General features: G+C 41.1%; 2 long non-coding RNA genes across 2 annotated transcripts in view; one reads left to right on the top strand and one right to left on the bottom strand.

Moving 5' to 3' along the window:
- LOC141982747 (uncharacterized) overlaps nt 1–14,678 on the bottom strand; it is a 57,149-nt gene extending 42,471 nt beyond the window's left edge. Inside the window, exon 1 of the long non-coding RNA XR_012638211.1 lies at nt 14,445–14,678. This is a non-coding gene — a long non-coding RNA (uncharacterized LOC141982747). The remainder of the gene's footprint in view (nt 1–14,444) is intronic.
- LOC141982741 (uncharacterized) lies at nt 13,059–20,167 on the top strand. Its single transcript, XR_012638207.1, has 3 exons — nt 13,059–13,172; nt 17,246–17,365; nt 19,900–20,167. It is a non-coding gene; the product is annotated as an uncharacterized LOC141982741 (long non-coding RNA).
- Nucleotides 20,168–20,401: the final 234 nt, after the last annotated feature.

The following is a 20,401-nucleotide window of genomic DNA, read 5'->3' as shown; positions in this document are numbered from 1 at the left end:
AGAGAAGCTGTTCATCCTGGCGAATAAGTGCACAATGCATGGCTTCTGCTTGGTTAGATAATATTTTTTAAAACCCACACAGATTATGGTAATTTAATTCTGACCCATGATGAGGTCAGTGCAGAACTACACCTTCTCAGCAGGAACACCAAGAGGCATTTTCATAGAATTATAGAAATGTAGACCTGGAAGGGACCTTGAGAAGTCATGAAGTCCAGCCCCTTGTAACGAGGCAGGACCAAGTGACCGGTTTTTGTCCAACTTGTTCTTCAAAAGCTCTAATAAGGGGGATGCCACAACCTCCCTTTGAAGCCTATTCCAGAGCTTAACTACCCTTATAGTTAGAAAGTTTTTCCTAATACCTAACCTAAATCTGCAAGTAAGACCATCACTTCTCACCTTACTTTCAGTGAATATGGAGTGAAGTTGATCACCATCCTCTTTATAACAGCCCATAATACATTTGAAGACAATTATCAGTCCCCCTTCAGTCTTCTCTCCTCAAGACTAAACATGTCCAGTTCTTTTAACCTTTCCTCACAGATCAGATCATTTTTGTCCATGGGGCCAGATGCGCTGCATCTGAGAGTGCTAAAGGAGTTGGCGGATGTGATTGCAGAGCCATTGGCCATATCTTTGAAAACTCATGGCAATCGGGGGAAGTCCCGGACAACTGGAAAAAGGCTAATGTAGTGCCCATCTTTAAAAAAGGGAAGAAGGAGGATCCTGGGAACTACAGGCCAGTCAGCCTCACCTCAGTCCCTGGAAAAATTATGGAGCAGGTCCTCAAGGAATCAATTCTGAAGCACTTTGACGAGAGGAAAGTGATCAGGAATAGTCAGCATGGATTCACCAAGGGCAAGTCATGCTGACCAACCTGATTGCCTTCTATGATGAGATAACTGGCTCTGTGGATATGGGGAAAGCAGTGGACATGATATACCTTGACTTTAGCAAAGCTTTTTATACAATCTCCCACAGTATTCTTGCCAGCAAATTTAAAAAGTATGGATTGAATGAATGGACTATAAAGTGGTTAGAAAGTTGGCTAGATTGTCGGGCTCAACGGGTAGTGATCAATGGCTCCATGTCTAGTTGGCAGCCGGTATCAAGTGGAGTGCCCCAAGGGTCAGTCCTCGAGCCGGTTTTGTTCAATATCTTCATAAATGATCTGGAGGATGGTGTGGATTGCACCCTCAGCAAGTTTGCAGATGACACTAAACTGGGAGGAGAGGTAGATACGCTGGAGGGTAGGGATAGGATACAGAGGGCCTAGACAAATTAGAGGATTGGGTCAAAAGAAATCTGATGAGGTTCAACAAGGACAAGTGCAGAGTCTTGCACTTAGGATGGAAGAATCCCATGCACAGTTACAGACTAGGGACCGAATGGCTAAGCAGCAGTTCTGCAGAAAAGGACCTAGGGGTTACAGTGGACGAGAAGCTGGATATGAGTCAACAGTGTGCCCTTGTTGCCAAGAAGGCCAATGGCATTTTGGGCTGTATAAGTAGGGGCATTGCCAGCAGATCGAGGGATGTGATTGTTCCCCTCTATTCGACATTGGTGAGGCCTCATCTGGAGTACTATGTCCAGTTTTGGGCCCCACACTACAAGAAGGATGTGAAAAAAATTGGAAAGCGTCCAGCAGAGGGCAACAAAAATGATTAGGGGACTGGAACACATGAGTTATGAGGAGAGGCTTAGGGAACTGGGATTGTTTAGTCTGAAGAAGAGAAGAATGAGTAGGGATTTGATAGCTGCTTTCACCTACCTGGAAGTGGGTTCAAAAGAGGATGGATCTGGACTGTTCTCAGTAGTAGCAGATGACAGAACAAGGACTAATGGTCTCAAGTTGCAGTGGGGGAGGTTTAGGCTGGATATTAGGAAAAACTATTTCACTAGGAGGGTGGTGAAGCACTGGAATGGGGTTACCTAGGGAGGTGGTGGAATCTCCTTCCTTAGAGGTTTTTAAGGCCCGGCTTGACAAAGCCCTGGCTGGGATGATTTGATTGGGGATTGGTCCTGCTTTGAGCAGGGGGTTGGACTAGATGACCTCCTGAGGTCCCTTCCAACCCCGATATTCTATGATTCTATGTTGCTCTCCTCTGGAGTCTCTCCAGTTTGTCCACCTCTTTCTTAAAGTGTGGCACCCAGAAAAGGACAATATTCCAGAGGAGAGGCTTTACCACTTCTGAGTAGAGTAGGTCAATTACCTCCCATGTCTCATATATGAGACTCCTGTTAATACACCACTGAATGATATTAGCCTTTATTTTGCAACTGTATCACATCGTTGACTCATATTCAATTTGCGATCCACTATAACCCACAGATCCTTTTCTGCTCTACCACTGTCTAGCCAGTTATTTCCCATTTTGTAGTTTTGCATTTGATTTTTTCCTTCCTTCTGTTGCTCCCCAGGACCCAGGGGAAGTTCATCTAGAGCGGGGGTTCTCAACCTTTTTCTTTCCGAGGCCCCCCCATCATGGTGTACAAACTCCATGGCCCAACCATGACACAACTGTTTTTCTGCATATTAAAGGCAGGACCAGCATTAGGGGGTAGAAAGCAGGGCAATTGCCTGGGGCCCTATGCCACAGGAGGCCCTGTAAAGCTAAGTTGCTCAGACTTTGGCTTCAGCTGGGTGGTGGGGCCTGGAACCCCAGGCTTCAGTTCCATGTGTGGGGCTTCAGCTTTCTACCTTGGGCCACAGAAAGTGGCCCTGCTTGGTGGACCCCTAAAACCTGCTTGTGGGCCCCAGACCCCTGGTTGAGAACCACTGACCTAGAGCTCAACAGGTATTTCTTAGGAAGGTGAAACAGGTAATCTTCTCCATGACTGGCCACTGCAGAGCAGGTTGGTGATCCATGGCCCTGCCTTCTCCTTGACCCTCCCTAAACCTTTTGAGGTGACTTGTTCCTCATGGGGCATTAACAAGGAGCAGTCCCTTCATTCAGTAAGGTGCAGGTCTGCATTTGTTGTTCATCCCCATGCAGGGGGCAAAAGAGGGGAGAAGGACCCACAGTCTACTGGCCAAAAACCTAGTTAAGATTTCATCTTTGACACCAAATAATATAAAACCAGCTTGTTTTATTATTAAAATAAATAATAAGCTCACCTCTAAATCAGTCTTCCTTTAATTACTTGCAACAGTAGCAATATTTAAAAGATATTTGAGGATTTGGGGTGTGCTCATAATTGCAACATCACCCACAGGATTCATAGATGGTAAGTGCAACATTTCCAGAAGTTGATACCTTCATGCATGAGCATTTGCAAAACAGGTTCTTACATGAGCAAATAGGCAGTTATGTTTGCAATTGCCTGTTTTTTCCATATCCAAATGAAGGCTGTACATGTAAAATGGGAGTGCACAAAAATTTTGTTGGTACCATTTGGGCACCACATTTTGAAATCTTTATCCTGAAAGTCCAATGACTGCCACATAAGGTGAAACTATTACCTAAATATAGAATGATGAAAACATTCCATTTTAGTAGTACATGAAAGGTCCACAAACCAGAAAAAACACACCTCTCCCTATTCCAGGAGTGAGCATGATCTACAAGAAAGTAGAAATGAGTCCATCAAGTATGGTGGTAAAAGAACAGGTCAAGGACTATTTAGAAAAGCTGGACATACGCAAGTCCATGGGTCTGGATGTAATGCATCCGAGGGTGCTCAGAGAGTTGGCTGATGTGATCACCGAGCCATTGGCCATTATATTTGAAAATTCATGGTGATCTGGGGAGGTCCCAGATGATTGGAAAAAGGCAAATATAGTGTCCATCTTTTAAAAAGGGAAGAAGGAGAATCCAAGGAACTACAGACCAGTCAGCCTCACCTCAGTCCCTGGAAAAAATCATGGAGCAGGTCCTCAAGGAATCCATTTTGAAGCACTTGGAGGAGAGAAAGGTTATCAGGAACGGTCAACATGGATTTACCAAGGGCAAGTCATGCTGACCAACTTGATTGCCTTCTACAATGAGATAACTGGCTCTGTGGATATGGGGAAAGCAGTGGACATGATATACCTTGACTTTAGCAAAGCTTTTTATACAATCTCCCACAGTATTCTTGCCAGCAAATTAAAAAAGTATGGATTGGATGAATGGACTATAAGGTGGATAGAAAGCTGGCCATATCATCGAGCTCAACGGGTAGTGATCAATGGATCGATGTCTAGGTGGCAGCGGGTATCAAGCAGAGTACCCCAGGGGTCGGTCCTGGGGACGGTTTTGTTCAACATCTTCATTAATGATCTGGATGATAGGATGGATTGCACCCTCAGCAAGTTCGCAGATGACACTAGCTGCGCAGAGAGGTAGATATGCTGGAGGGTAGGGTTAGTGTCCAGAGTGATCTAGACAAATTGGAGGATTGAGCCAAAATAAATCTGATGAGGTTCAACAAGGACAAGTGCAGAGTCCTGCACTTAGGATGGAAGAATCCCATGCACTGCTACAGGCTGGGGACTGACTGACTAAGTGGCAGTTCTGCAGGAAAGGACCTAGAGATTACAGTGGATGAGAAGCTGGATATGAGTCAACAATGTGCCCTTGTTGCCAAGAAGGCTAACGGCATATTGGGCTGCATTAGTAGGAGCATTGCCAGCAGATTGAGGGAAGTGATTATTCCCCTCTGTTCGGCACTGGTGAGGTCACATCTGGAGTATTGCATCCAATTTTGGTCCCCCCACTACAGAAAGGATGTGGACAAATTGGAGAGAGTCCAGCGGAGGGCAACAAAAATGATTAGGGGGCTGGGGCACATGACTTACAAGAAGAGGCTGAAGGAACTGGGGTTATTTAGTCTTCAGAAGAGAAGAGTGAGGGGGGATTTAACAGCAGCTTTAACTACCTGAAGGGGGGTTCCAAAGAAGATGGAGCTAGGCTATTCTTAGTGGTGGCAGATGACAGAACAAGAAGCAATGGTCTCAAGTTGCAGTCTGGGAGGTCTAGGTTGGATATTAGGAAAAACAATTTCACTAGTAGGGAGGTGAAGCACTGGAATGGGTTACCTAGGGAGGTGGTGGAATCTTCATCCTTAGAGGTTTTCAAGGCCTGGCTTGACAAAACCCTGGCAGGGATGATTTAGTTGGGGTTGGTCCTGCTTTAAGCAGAGGGTTGGACTAGATGACCTCCTGAGGTCTCTTCCAACCCTAATCTTCTATGAATCTGTTGTTCAATGACATAAGCAGGACATTGTTCTTCATCCAGATATACGGGGAAAATAAGACTAAAGAAAGGAAAGCTCAGCAAATACCAATGTAGCCTTTTCCCTTAGGATCTGGTAACCATAAGGCAAAAAAGGATAATAGAGCAGTTACTTTGTATGTCTTTTGGCTCTGGAGCTATCTGTTGGCTGACAGTATAGACCAGAAAAGGGGGTCTGTGGTCTGTTTTGGACTGAAAAAGCTGAGGTACTTATGTTTTTCGTAGGTCATTTCCTCCTTGTCCAGTTACAGTCCCACAGAGTCAGTAGTGTCCCATCTACTAGTATTTGTTCTGCAGCACTAATTGCCCTCCACCAACAGGCTGCTAGACATTGTGATTATAAATGACAGTGACTGTAATAATGATGTGGAACAATTTACCTCATATATCAAAAGAGGTAAGTACACACTGCTCTTCCCCTACTGTACTGCACAGTTACCTAGTAAAATTAACATTTCGGTTAAATAAGTTCCTCTGGCATATTGGTTGCCTCATGAAAAGCTTATGACTAATCATATGGCCACTAAATATATCTTGTTGCATGACCATATTGGTTCTGAAAGGCTTTTTATATTTGATGGAGATGTGGTCACTGGGAAAGGAGCCTCAGTGTCACCAGAAGGAGTGAGAAAGCCCACTTCTCTTAGCACTACTCTGCCCAGCGTGGGCTACAGTTATAAAACGGCCTTCCTGTGGAAGGATTAATTTACCATTTCCTACTCTCTCTCTGTGTAGAGGTGACTGTTAGCCAAACCTCTGAACCCCTTGAGGTTCACCCATCACAAATAAACATCCAGACTTGGGAACAGCATAGTATTTACTTTCTTATAACATGTAGCATATATTCCCAGGGACGTCAGTAGCCATACTCTATTACAACAACTATACTTATTATTAATTATTATTATTACAACAGTTTTATATGACGGGATGAATTGTGCCATCTATCTATCTTAGGTACTTCTATGGTCACATTAACAAAATACCTGAGCCCCCTCACTATCTTTAATATATTCACCCTCATAGTACCCCTGTGAGGTAGGGAACTGCTGTTATCCCCTTTGTACAGATGGGGAACTGAGGCAGAGAGAGACTGGCCTACCCAAGGTCACACAGGAAGTTGATAGTGAAGCAAGGAATTGAATCCAAGTCTCCCCAGTACCAGGCTAGATCACCAAGCATTGGACCTTCCTTCCTCTCAGCACTTATATAGGTGGAGAGTGTTCAGTGAATCACCCCACCTCCGCGGGACCCACAAAAGGGCCTGGGGTAATTAGAAAACCTGCTCTTGGGGTAGCACATGGACCATTCCTTTGGTGCATTGCTGGAGTGGTGTGGAGATGGCACGACTGTGTTGCAGCTGGCACAGTTTAAAGGATGGCGAGGCCTCCTGTTAGGCTGCACGGGAAGAATTGTGCCTCCTTGGGGTGCAGTCCCTCCCCACATTCCCCATGAGTCAGTGTGCCCCATCTCACTCCTTGCTCAGACCAGTAGCTAAATGCCATAATTTGATCCCAGACCTGTAAATATAATTAAAGCAGCATGGCCTAACTCACATTGCTTATGATCCTTTGTGGCAGAAAATACTTGAATATCTTAGAACCCCTTCTCCTCCCCCCTCTCCGCCCCTCCCCCCCCCCAAAATAAACAGATTAACTTCTCTTGATGATTATCTGTAAATTGTGACTATTATTAGAATGGGATGAATCTCTCAAGGGTTGGAAGTTGCCAGATCTCCTCCAGTCTGAACTGAATGTGGATTCCAGACCTCCTGTATTGAATGCCTGTGTATGAATGTGCATGTCTTGATATTTTTAATCAGGGAAAAAGATGTAATAAAAAACTTTTTGAGGAGAATGTCAGTCACTGTGCATTGCAATGAAATGTTTCCTCTTAAGATTAAAATGCCTTGTGAGACTCCTCTGCATGAGCAGTAGCTGATATCCTAAGCTATCCTAAGAAGGATAGGTTAGAGCTTGGCTTATCCAACCTTAGAGCCTGATCCTTCAGTGCTTAAGAAGGCAAAATTCCCCCTGAAGTCAATGAGGTTTGGGCCCTTGATGAGAATTGCCTCACTAATTCTCCCTGCACAGCACTGACTGTGTAATTCTACTGTGATAAAATGATACATAAGGGTCTCTTAATAAAACTCTTAATATGCTTTGAACACCGTTAGCATGTTAGATCCGTAATGGCCTCCGAAACCCTCACGTTGTGCTTTGTTCAACAGCATATTAAGGTCAGAGCTAATTCCTCCTCAGTGCTGCCTGCTGTATTCCACTCATGTCCTTCTTGCCAACATGTATTCAACCTGTGTTTCACTTCTGCCACTCTTGGCCATGTGTTCCTCTTACTATGGAGAGTCAGGGTGTCCATGTGCTTCCCTGCTCTTCTTTCTCTTTCTTTTCCTTCCTGTGTGACTGCAGAGCAAACAAAAACGTACCACCTTTATTTGATAAGCAAGATGAAGGAATAATAGAAACATCGCAGTTACCATGAGTTCAAGAGGAGAGGAGTACATACTGCAAGCTACCACCCACTTAATTTGGATCCCTAAGTTTTAATCTAAATAATCATCATCACAACATTGCACTACATAGCAACTTTCCCTGAAATATTTCTAAAGAATTTACAGACGTTAGTCAACTAAACCTCGCAATAACTCTCTGTTATGGTGAAGTATTACCATCCACATCTGACAGCGGGGTAAAACGAGACAGAGATGGTGGCCTGATTTGTTCCAGAAGCACTGCCCTGTGCCCCTGAAGGAGGACCATGAACGGATCTATCTGGCATCAGGGGGAAGAACTAAGGACCCGGGAGCTCTGCCCAAGTTCCACCCAAGCACGAGGCTGCAAAAGATGGGGGAGGAAGGGTGTCAATGCTCCTCCCCCTGCCAGTCATGAAACTGCAAGTCCAACGAAACCCTCCTAGCCCCTGAATAAGTGGAGGTTAGAGAGAGGGGTACTGCATTTTGAATGGTGGATGTGGGGCCTGGGCTAGAGAAAGAGGGATGCTTTGAGAAAGTTAGGATATTCACCTTAGGCTTCTACAATGATGATACTGGAAAACTTGCCAATTTTACCTAATTTAAATATCTACAGTTTGCTCACTAGCTTCAGTATTCCCTTGGATACCTTGTATTTTCTGTAGGAAGTAGCTTGAATGCTCTAAATACTGAGATTAGCTAACTGCAAATCTCATTTAGCTATCGCAAGCAATTGGTAAGTTTGAATACCCACTCTGTAAATGGGTCTTCTGTGCATGTGTCTTGAAGACATATTGCACCTGACAATTTCTTGAGATGGGTTTTCTTGTTTTGCAGAATCAGGCAAGGCATTAACTTGCCTCTGTGGAACCATAAATCCACACCTTATATAGTTCAAAAAGAAACAAAGCTGTATTTACAAAGAGCAATGTTTTCAAAAGAAGCATGATCTCCCTTTTTCACTAAACACAAAAAATGTACTTAGAGCTGCAAATAGTGAGACTGGCACCCAAAATTTGGTTCTAGGATGCAAAAACGTGGGCAGACGTTTTGTGAGTACAGACTTCATCCCTAATTAGAGATAATGGGTTTCAGTTCAGATTAATTTTTTACCTCCTATTGTTACTAGCACAATCCCACCCACCACCCTAACCCCTATCCCTCCACCTTCCATGTATGTGCATAGGTATCTTTCAGCTAGCTGAAGTGCAGGGGGAACTGGCATAGGGGAAGGTCCACAGAAGTGGACACGTATGTGTAAATGCAAAAATCCAAACTAAATTTCCCTTCTTTTCTGTGGTGCAAAATATTGCCCAGTTGAAGCTAATGGGAAACAATTGGGCTAACTCATTTTAGATACCAAATAGCCAATGTCTCCAGGCACCTAAATATAAGTGGTTAGCAGTGTTTATCCTGGTTGGTATCCAGCTCCAAGTCCTTGTAGTCTGGACATGTTTTTTGCAATATTAATTGAGTTACCCCAAAAAGGACAACACCACAAGTGGGAACCAAATTATTTATGCACTATGGCCAAAACCCAGACCACCAGGGCCTGAGGTATATACCTACTCTGGTGTGAGGGAGCTAGACAGTGAGCTGCCTCCAGGGTTATAGAGGGCCTGCAGAGCAGCTCTGTGGCAGTTACTTCAGCCTAACTATGCACCTTATGTGCCTCTCACAGAGGGGTGCCAGGATAATCCAGTCTATGGTGGTTCCCCACATTATCCTTTTCTGCTCTTCTTCAGAGGGCACCCATGCAGAGCAGTGCCTTCTTTTCTGGCCCCCATTATCCATCCCCCAGTGTTTAATAGAACTGCACTAATCCTGCTCTGGATTCTTTGTATCCATAAAAGAGTGGTCTGAGTTTGCCCCCAAGGGTCACACCCAGAAGTCTTTACGTAGTCTTTACTCAGGCAAAATCCCATTTGAATCAATGGGAATTTGCATAAGAAAGGACTAACTTAAAATTATACCTTGTCAAATAAAGGGGAAAAAAGATGAACGAACACTTTTACAAATTAAAGTGCAAATTGTGGTTTGGTCTGCTATGATTCATGGGGTCATATTGCTCATTATTTCAGACTTTTCAGAATCATAGAAAATCAGGGCCAGAAGGGACCTCAGGAGGTCATCTACTCCAACCCCCTGCTCAAAGCAGGACTAATCCCCAACTAAATTTCTGATTCTCTGATTGTCTGCCAAATCGGAAGGTTTCATCAAAATTACCACACATGTTTATGCACCTCAAAATTCATATTGGAAATTCATGATCTGTGTTGTTTCTTTTTTCAAAAAGTTTCCGTCATCCAATCAGGAAACAGAAACAAAACCATGTGTCTACAGCCACCTATCACACAACACAGATAACTACCAAAGAGTCCAGGCCAACAATTCACAGACAGTCCATAGGATGAAAATTATTCACTGAGGCCAAGATTTTCAAAAATCAAAACCTAACATTGGGCTCCTAAAGCCATTGCCCTATTTTCAAAAGTGCTGTGCACCTAGCAGCTCCCACTGGCCTTTAAGAGAGTCCAGTTACCCTCCCACACAATACTAGTAACAGATAGGAAGCAGTGACCGTGGTGACATGTGGGAGCGGAGGGGTGGGGGCTGCAGCCCAAGTCTTGGGTTTGGCAGGGATGGCTTATACACTTCACACTCATGAAGCTCTGCTGCTCATGCTTTGTGCTGATTAAGTGAATTTCACACTACAGAATCTCGTCTACCCCAGGTCAAGTCACTTAGGAAGCCTCTCTGTAAAATTTTAGACTTAGGTAACATAACCCCATCAGATTCAGTATTTTCCAAGTTGTGCGTTTGTACAAACTGATATCTTAAGAAATCACAAGGCATGAGCATTGTTTTCTGGGGGGAGGGGAAGCAAAACGCGTACAGCAATAAGGGAAAGAAAAACTGGGATTAAGAAGATGGGATTTAATAGGTTAAGAAGTCACAGAACTTTGACAAAGCATAACTTTACTAATACAAATAAGAACTCTGAGCTACATTTGAATTCACATCACACCACACCTGGTAAGAATTAGTCTAGCACACCATCATCAATCATAGTGTGGCTGTCAGTTTTGACGTCCTTTAAGTCTACGTTGTGTGCTTAATGACTACATTACAGAAAATGTATACAGACACCAAACATACAGGTATGCCCTATATTTTTTTTCCCTAGCTGGAAATTTGTTTTAAAAAAATTGACCAAACAATGTTTCCTAACATCTAAAAAGAACTTATAAAAAATATTTTGAAATAACCAGAGAAAAGTTTCTAAAGAAAAGGAATAAAAGAATAAAAATGCAAAATTTGGGACCTTTAGATGCAAACTGGAAACTCTCTTTCTATAGAGAGAGAATGAATGCAGAATACCAAATTCTCTGGAATTGTGTGTGTGTGTGCGTGCATATACATACACATATATACAGCAGAATATATAAACATAATGTAGAAATATAGGTATTATTCTTGATATACATCTCTTGAATTCTTCAGTATAGTATTATGATAAAATGATCATGTTTTACTACTAAGGATTCAGGAGTCACTGGTGAGCCCATTACAAGCCCCATATTAATAATTCATAAGGGGAAAATGCTGAAGAAGTGCTTGAGTTCAAGACCTAATTGAAATGCTCCAAGTTCAAACCAAAATCTTCCAAATTACATTTTTATTATTAGCAGATTTCTAGAATTGCACCACTTCCAAGAAGGCTTTCAGCTATGCTTATTCACATCTATAACTAGTACACAACTATTACAAATGTAGGGCCCTGTCATGTTTCTCTTGAAATCAAAGAGAGCTAAAACTCCCACTGACTTCTGGGACAGCAGGATCAGACCCATCAGAAAGTCATTCAGGGATCTGCTTAATCTGAAATTTTAGCAAGTACGTATTTTCTAGCTCAATAGAAGTTTATTTGGAAGAAAAAAATGTATGCAAAAGAGTGGGTCAAAATCCAGATGTAAGAATGAATAGCAAGGATAGATTGAGATAGGACAGGAATTTTAAAAAAAATGAAAAGAAATGTCTCTCTTTGGTTTTGAAAAGTAATGCCATTCCCTACTGAGATTGAATCATGTTTTCCCTCTTGTGTGTCAGTAATGTTTGAACAATTTTTAAAAGTATAAACCCCTATTTTTATTTTGAAAATTAGTTTGGCTAAGTTTCCAAAGTAAAAGAAACAGCAACATGACAACATTTCCTTTGGGCTTATTTATTTATTCATTTCCCTCAACTCCATGACCCTAACGCACTCATAAATAGAAATCACCTTGCAAAATTAATATATTGCTTTATTCTTTCCATCTAACACACACTATTATTCAGTTATCCTAGGTGAAATTAAAAGGTCAACACAACAGTTTAATGTGTTTTAAAAACAGACAAATTTATTTAAATTCAAAAAAAGTTGATGGAAATGTATACTCTTGAAACCATTACCATATTTTGGAAAACCATCATGCATAAGAAAATGTTTTCAAACTTGCTGTTAATAGGCACAGAATGCCCAAACCTGCTCCACTGAAGTCAAGAGGAACAGAATTAGATCTAGGAACATCTTCAAATATTTCACTTTTCAGTTCCGATATTTGACTTTAGAAGCAACAAGGGTTCAGAGCGTTTTAGTGAGGAGTAGTTCTTTTTGGAATTCTGATTTCTTCCCTGCAGAACAAAGCAATCGCAGAGACACGCACACACACACATCCCCTAAACATCCCTTACTGGGGAAGAGAGTTTTAATTACCAAAATATTTCTGCAAAAAAGAAATAAAAGCAAAGGAGCTCGAAACTTCTGTTATCACAAGCTACAGTACCCTTTATATTTACGATATTTTCACAAACATGTGTGTGTGTGTGAGTATGTGAGTCTTGGATAAAATATTTTAATGTGAACTGGACTTTCTGTACAAAGCTGCTTTCATAAATCTTCGGCCAGCCTCTACAGACCTTGCTCAGGCAAACTTCAACTCCGAATGGGTGAGAACTGGTTTTGGCTCTATGCTGCAATACTATAGCTTTAGAGAGTGACACAACATTAAGGAATCTTTAAAAATGTAATCAGCTGTGTTTGAAAACGGGCTTGTTTTGAATGACTCCCTTGTTTTCAGTGCCGAGGGTACAGCACAGCATTTTTCCTATTTGTCTGCACCCTCGCAAAAAAATCTCGGCAGGAAACATCCAGACAGTCTGAACAGTTACGTCGCGCTAACAGCGTGGCTCTAGAAGAGTTCCATTTTTGGACTGCTTTACCTTTAACAACCTGATTACATTGTAAGATGTACTTCCGGAGTTCCATGGCTTCTGATTTCTAATGCCAATAGCAAAGACTTGCCAGAACCCCTGAGAAGCAACCCTTCACATTTTGATATAAATAACAGAATCTATTATGTATTAGACATTGCAGGGAAACTTGACTTGCGGGGGAAAAAAAATACAAACATTTTGTTCTGTGATCGGTAAGTAAACTACTTTAACCATTGCACTGCTCTTTGAAAGGCTGCTGACAATTACTTCTTTTCAAACCATAGTTTTAACCATGTTTTCTGAAACCAGACTATACCTCTTACACTGAACGTAATAAAAAGAACGGGAGGACTTGTGGCACCTTAGAGACTAACAAATTTATCTGAGCATAAGTTTTCGTGAGCTACAGCTACAGCTCACTTCATCAGATGCATGAAAATGTACCATGTTCGCATGTAATAAATAAGTATCTAATTAAAAGCACAGCTAAGCCAGAAGCACAGATATTGTTTTTATATTAATATCTATTGTATTCCTCTAGCATTTAATGCGAGTCTCTTCAGCTGACTGATGCCCAAAGGGGGAACTAACAAATCGCTCAGCTGGTGGCTGACACCGGTCCTGAAGAAAGCTAGTAAGGAACACTTAGCAGTCTTTCAGAGTCTCTGCACCAGCTGTCACCCAGCTCTGGGTGCTGAAAAGCTCCTGTCACTTCATCCAAAGGGATTTACTTGGTCAGAAGGAAAATTTAAATACAAAGCATGCAGCTAAGAAGCTAGTGAAAAGGATTATGAGTGCACAAGAGCACATGTGTATAAGACACTAATACATCTTTAGGAAATTTCAGATCCCCAAAGCCAGGATTACTGCCAGAGGCAGGGTGGTATACGTATGCAGGGACCTTTACCATTAGAGTTATTATCTCCCAACTATTCAACTTTATAGGTCTTTCATGGTGCCATTTTTTAAAACACTCCTCTCATCCTCAATAGAGAACTAAGAAAAAGACATTCTTGTTCTATTATTCCTAAGAATCACCTGCATGCAAAATACTCTGTTGCTTTTTGTTACCCTCAGAGGTTTAATTTTTCTTACCATTATGCCAATGTACGAGTAATGTCCTACCTAATTGTTTAATGATGATTAAGGCAAATGAAAGCACAGAGAGTTTCATGTTTACAAACCAAACTGCTGTATGTATGATATGAACAAACAGTAGAGGCTCATGACTGGAGCTTTCATCTAATAAGTAGAAGGATCCTGGCTCTGACCTAGCCACTTTTACAAGTTGGCGCTCAATAAAAATGGTGTACCATACCTGCCAGCTGAGCAAAGGGCAATGATATGAGGGGGAAAGTGCTGTACCGCATAGAGCCGATGGAGGGTGGGGGGTTGATTTTGGAATCCAAACTTTTGGTCGATGTTGTTTAAAACAAAACAAACAAAAACACTGAAACAGAAAAGCAATGTCTTTAAAAACTTACTTTTTAGTCAGCGTGGCAGTGGAGTCAAATTCAGCTCGAAGCAGCACCTGTGGCAAGGTACTGTGTGAATAAAGCCTCTGATCTGGCCTGCTGGAGGCAGGGGAATTGATGATAATGCCAAGTTGTTTAGAGGAGGAATGGAGAGAGACCACAGCACAGGCTACCACTGCTGGGCCCCAGGGGAGGGTCATGCAAGTTGGGACTGCTGTTGGCTTGGGCGTTTAGCCCTGACTTGGCCTCCAGCACAGTCAGCCAGTGTGACCAATCCATATGAGAAGGGGAGTCTAGTGGGAGCAGGAGCAGGGGTTTACCTGGAATCAGAAGAGAGAAGGAAAGGGGTGAGAATACAAAAATGAAACAGGAAAGGTTTAACGTAACATGATTAATCATACACTTTGGAAAAAATTCCCCATGAAGAGGCTTAAAGAACATCGACATTATGGGTAGTTCAAAGCATGAGATTTAACAAAATAACAGCTCAAACCAGCTGCCTTTAGAGGTCACTAGAACATCACCACAGTATTTACACATTTTCCATGAAGGATTAGAAGTTACACTAAAGCCCCATATACACTATATACAGTTCTAGGGGATGCTGTAGACTATTATCTAAATTTCTTCACATAGACTATCGTGTATCTGCCCCAGCAAAGCTGATTAGTGAAGCAGCTTGACTCTGACATATCCTTTATGCCAGCCACAAGCTGCCTTGCACAGCCACCTTATTCACTGCGGAGACAGGCCTGAAGCAAGACTGTAACACAACAAATGCAAATGAGATGAGTCTTACACCACTTAAACCGAGATGGCTATAATATGTAACAGCTTAATGTGCCCAGAGAAGTGATTGATGCCCTTTCCATATCTCTAAAGAGCTTCAGTTTTGATGCATTCGTTTTAACTAATATTTCTTTTTACTTGTCTTTCTGACAATACTTCTTTTATTCTTCTTTCCTTATATCCTAGACTTGGGGGAAGAAGGAAGAAAAAAAAATACTAACCCCTGCCCCATACAACTGCTCCTAATTGGTTATTCCTTTCAAGAACCCGAATTGATGCAAATTAAAATTTGGAAGGATTCTAAATCAGTTCAGACTAGCGTTTTTCAAATATTCCCTATAGAAGTTTGACCCACCCGAAAGCAGTAATTATTAATACTAAATGGAACTGCCTCCTAAAGAAAATGTACTAGCTAAGATCTGCCAAATTATTTGCCAGAGTGCAACACCACAGTGCAGTTCAACAGCAATGTTTTCAAGGAGCTTGTAATGCTGTCACACCACATTCCCGTTATCAATTTGGATAACTAGCACTTAGTCCAAAAATTTGGGGAAAATTTGAGACAAATGGAGTATTCTGCAAAAACATAACCAAATGCTGCACAAGCCCGACTGCCTATACATTTCCAATCAGTACTCATTTCCTCTCCTTAAAACAAACAGAAAACAGATTTATCTTTTTCCGCTAAAATCAGTCTTTCCGCTAAAATCTGTCGGTTGCCTTTTCCCAAAGTAGTATTCTAAATTCATTTATTTGTGTAACAAATTATTATTTTTTATATATATTCACATGCCTTGGCATGGGCTTCTCAATCAATACTTGGGAGCGATGCCACAAACTTAACATTGTGTTGCTTAGCAGTCATAATTTTTAAAACTTTGTTAATGAATTGAGATGAATCAAAAATGCCGTATTAATTATTGCTTGCCTAGTAGGTTAAGCTTTGGCTCTTCACCTCACTGGCCCAGAGAACATTTCTTGCCTTTGGCCATGTCGGAGGGGCTCATTAAAACATCTCTTGGGAGCAGACAGAAATTGTTAGTGAAAAGCAATGGTCAGTGCTTCAGCTAGAAACCAGCAGGGAAAGGAATCCCTCATCACTGAGAACTAACAAGGCTGTATGTGTTACACCTGTAACCAAACTGCTCTGAAAATGCCAGGAGACCACTGGGCTGTCTTTGTGATTGGTGAAGTTATCTGAAAATGCTGAATCCAATCCATAATTGATGTGCACATACAATTACAAGCCTCCAGATATCACTTAAAATGTTGCAGTTGCAAGCCTTAAGGAGTGGCAAAACTTAACATGCATGGCATAATATAAGGTGTTTGACATAAAAAGAGAGAACCTGCTTTGCTCTCATGCACTGTCAGTTAAATTTTAATTGAATTTATCGCTTTTGTTAACAGATGTAATTATAGAAAACTCATTGAAAAACAATGATATATGGACGGGCTTGGGTATTTTTTTTAGACATTTTGTGAATTAATGTGTATGATTAAATAAAGAAGATATCTATGCCATTGCTTTGCCCAAGATGAGTAAAATTTAGCATTACATATGATATGACCTGGGATATTTAACCACATGTGTCCTAGGCTTTCAATCAGTGCAAGGTGGGAAATTTGTGTCTCTCTAAGCTTGCTATTGCATTAAATTGCTTTTAACAAACATCTGTGTAACATTTGCAGCGATTGGCCACAAATCTTTCCTCAAACACAGGCAGAAATATGGGCCAAATGAGATGAACAGTTAAACTGTCTATCTATCTATCAAGTAAATTTTATCAGAACAATAGGTGTATTTACCATAACTAAACTTATTTTTCCTCAACTCCAAAATTTTCTTGTAGTTTTTATATTTGTCTCCTTCTTGCTTAGTATATACATATGAAAATAATTTGACATGCTGCAATATATGCTGCCATAGAGGCAGAATACATACATGACAAGAATCAAAAACTTCTGCCAAAGACCGTTCAGAATGGGTTTCAGAAAGGTATATTTCTTGTTTTGAACAGGAGGCATTCAGACATTGGATCAAAACTGGATCTCCCTGCATGAGCAGACCCCCTGAAGTCAGGATTTGGTTCTTCAATGGAACATGCTTGGTGTCTATGAGGGCAGGAGTGAGCTCCATGGTATGGGTGAAAATATTCCTGAAAATACCACATAAGCAATCTGTTTTGCAGTACTTTATATGGCTATATTGGTCATGCTGCACCCCAAATAGTTCATTAAAACAATGAAAAGAACAGGCTAGAACTACAGAAGATCCTGTGGTGTTAGCTGTGAACATTTAGAGTGACCATTGGGGTATAGATCAAGAAGGAAAGAGTCTATGTGTAAACAGGAAAGAAAGTCAGTCTTGCATTCACCCCAGCCATGGTGAGTCTCTCTGGGTCTCTACTGATCTCTACAGATATGAATAGAAAAGACCAGCTAGAGCATCTTGTCCATCTTCTGAAAACCCAGCACAACATGTCTCTCTCCAGTGTGTGGTCTAGCCTTGTTTTAAACTAATTAGGTTTCTAGCTGACTTGCCCTTTCTAACTTTTTTACCATCCCCCCCAAAGTCTCACAGCTAAAATGTCATTTTACTCTTGCTATTTCAATAAGGCTTCATTTAGCATCTTCTTTTAATAGTGCCTGGTTAAGCTATAAAATGAACAGGTGGAAAAAAGTATGAATCAAATGAAATCTTGAGGAGTCATGGCAAAAAGCTGTAAGAGCATTAACTTGCCCATTGATATTAATTTGAATAAATGCTTTGTTTTTTAAATTTATTTATGCAGGGCTGAGATTTGTTTTTGTTTTTTTTTTAAAAAAGGCAGTTTCCAGCAGTAGAAAAAAATCTTGTGTGTGGTATTTAAGCAGGTAGTTGATAGTAATGTCATGTTTCTAATCATTGTCACCCTGAAATTTCATACTATTATTCTCCTCAATTAGTAGGCAAAATGAAGAAATGGTAATGTATCATCATGTTTGTGGCTAGGTATCTGTGTTTTAAATTAGAATGCTCCTAGGTTCTAAGCATATGGACATGGCCCATGTCATTTCCGCTAGCAATTTGAGATCATCATCTACATCACTGGAGTTACATTAGTCATGAATTTGGCCCACTGATTTCAGTGCTTGCACTGGTGTAAGTGATAGGTGGACAAAAGTGGCTTTCATCCACCTTTGCAGTCTTGATTTCCATGGGCTGGTTTGTCCCTCAGCATAATTTAGACTTTTTAGAGCACTTCACGGCTGCTCTAAGTTCCACTGCCTTACAGTAGTCTTATGCATTTTTACAGTGGCTAGGGATTGCCAAATCCCTATGATGGTCAGGTACAGATGGAGTAGAACGGGCTATGCTAGCTCTGAGCCACTTGAAGATTCCCCCACTCCAGGATAATTGTCAGATGTCCCATTAGGACAGTTTTCTATCCCCTTTGTGTTGCTGGAGCAAGATCTGCTTGTAAGTTACATCGATTCTGCACACTCACTAAATGCTAAAATGGTACAAATGATATTAATTTGTCACGTACCCTTTTACTCACGTTATGGCCAGCTTAAACAAGGGTTTACATCACTGCTGACTTTGGCCCAAATACTTCCATTTTTCACTTTCTGCAAGTTGTATTTTGCCTGCATTTGACCCTTTTACCTTTTATTTATTCCCAGAAGGTGTATAATGCTTGGAACGATTTAGCAATGCCTGCATACAATAAGCCTGTTCTTTAACCAAAAATGAGACTAGCAATATGAGTGATCAGTGACTTTAAGCACAAATATCAATAATTAACGAAGTAGCAATAAACAAACTTCTGTAGCTAGGTCTGGTGACAAATGACAGATGTGAATATATATTTCATTGTATGTGTATGTATATAATATACATATGTATTCCCATACCTGTGTATGTACAGGTGTATACCCCCCATGTATCTATGCACATTCACACTGCAGTTTAAGATCAAAACAAAACCCCAAACTGATCATTTAAACTGATAGCAAATGATGCTTACAGTCTGTGGTCCCAGTTCTGAATACAAGCAGGTGAGGAGTGGTACTAAGTGCTTTTGATGTTGCCAGCTCCCATTTGCCACCCAACTTTTTTCTCCTCCAAAACCTCTTAACAAACTTCAAAGACCTTCTTGCTTCTTGCCTTAATCCAGTGCACTGAGACCTCTAGTTCAAAGAACTTTCCTTAAACCCTCTTCTTAAACTGCAACCAAAACTTTTTCTTTCCTTTCCACAAAGTAGCAATTACAGCTCTGTTGCGTGGTGATTGGGCTTGGGCCGATCAGCTCCTGCTATTAATTAATCTCACAAAGGGGGCTCATTTCCTGGCATTCAAATTGACAAGAGACTGGAGAACAGAAAGCCCTTTCAAAGCAATCCCAGTTAACTAAGGGAAGAGGTATCAGAAGAAAGAGCCCCACAGTATTTGAAGTAGAGGGCACATTTGATACTGCCTATACTTGCTGCTGATTGAATGATTTTGTTAAGGAGAGCTCTTTACTAATCTTTTACCTGCAAAAGCTTAACCAAAAGTAAATGCAGCACAAATGTTGCTAAATTGTGATAGAGAAGCTTCACAGGCCAGCCTTTCGATTTCACTTTCCCAATGCATCTTATTGAGCATTATACTTACTTTAAACTGAAAGTGTTCACTTTACTTACACAGAAAAGCTCTTAGAAGAAGGGGAGATGAAGAGAGGCAAGAAAGAAGAATAGCAGACAAGAGATTAAAGCTTTTTATTCAGTATCTCTTTCGTATTCAAATTGTGCTAAGGGCTCTGTGAAAGTTAGAAGCAAGCTTGTTCAGGAGGGCTTCTAAAGTGTGTACATGGATTTCACGGGAATAGAAAAGAAGCCACGGACTGGGTAATGAAAGAAAGATAAGATGTCCTATATAAAACAACTCAAGAGTGGTTCAATTACTTCAGCAAACCATCAAGGCAAGCTTTGAAGATTTGAGAAAACACTGTTAAAATTTAACAAAAACCTCGTGTTGCAGGTTTTGTACCAATAAATGTTTGTATACTGTGTGAATTACTTAAGCTATATTCCCTGCATGAACATTGTTTGCGTCCTTGGTTTTTATGGAAAAGAGACATTTGCTATGCCATACTGTTAAGAAAAATGAAGTATTCATGTTTGATCTCTTATTTTTTCTGACAGACAGT

Source organism: Natator depressus, chromosome 1, assembly GCF_965152275.1.
Source record: "Natator depressus isolate rNatDep1 chromosome 1, rNatDep2.hap1, whole genome shotgun sequence".
Lineage (NCBI taxonomy): Eukaryota > Metazoa > Chordata > Testudines > Cheloniidae > Natator > Natator depressus.
Note: the sequence above shows the minus strand (reverse complement) of the source record. Positions and strands in the feature narration are given on the sequence as shown.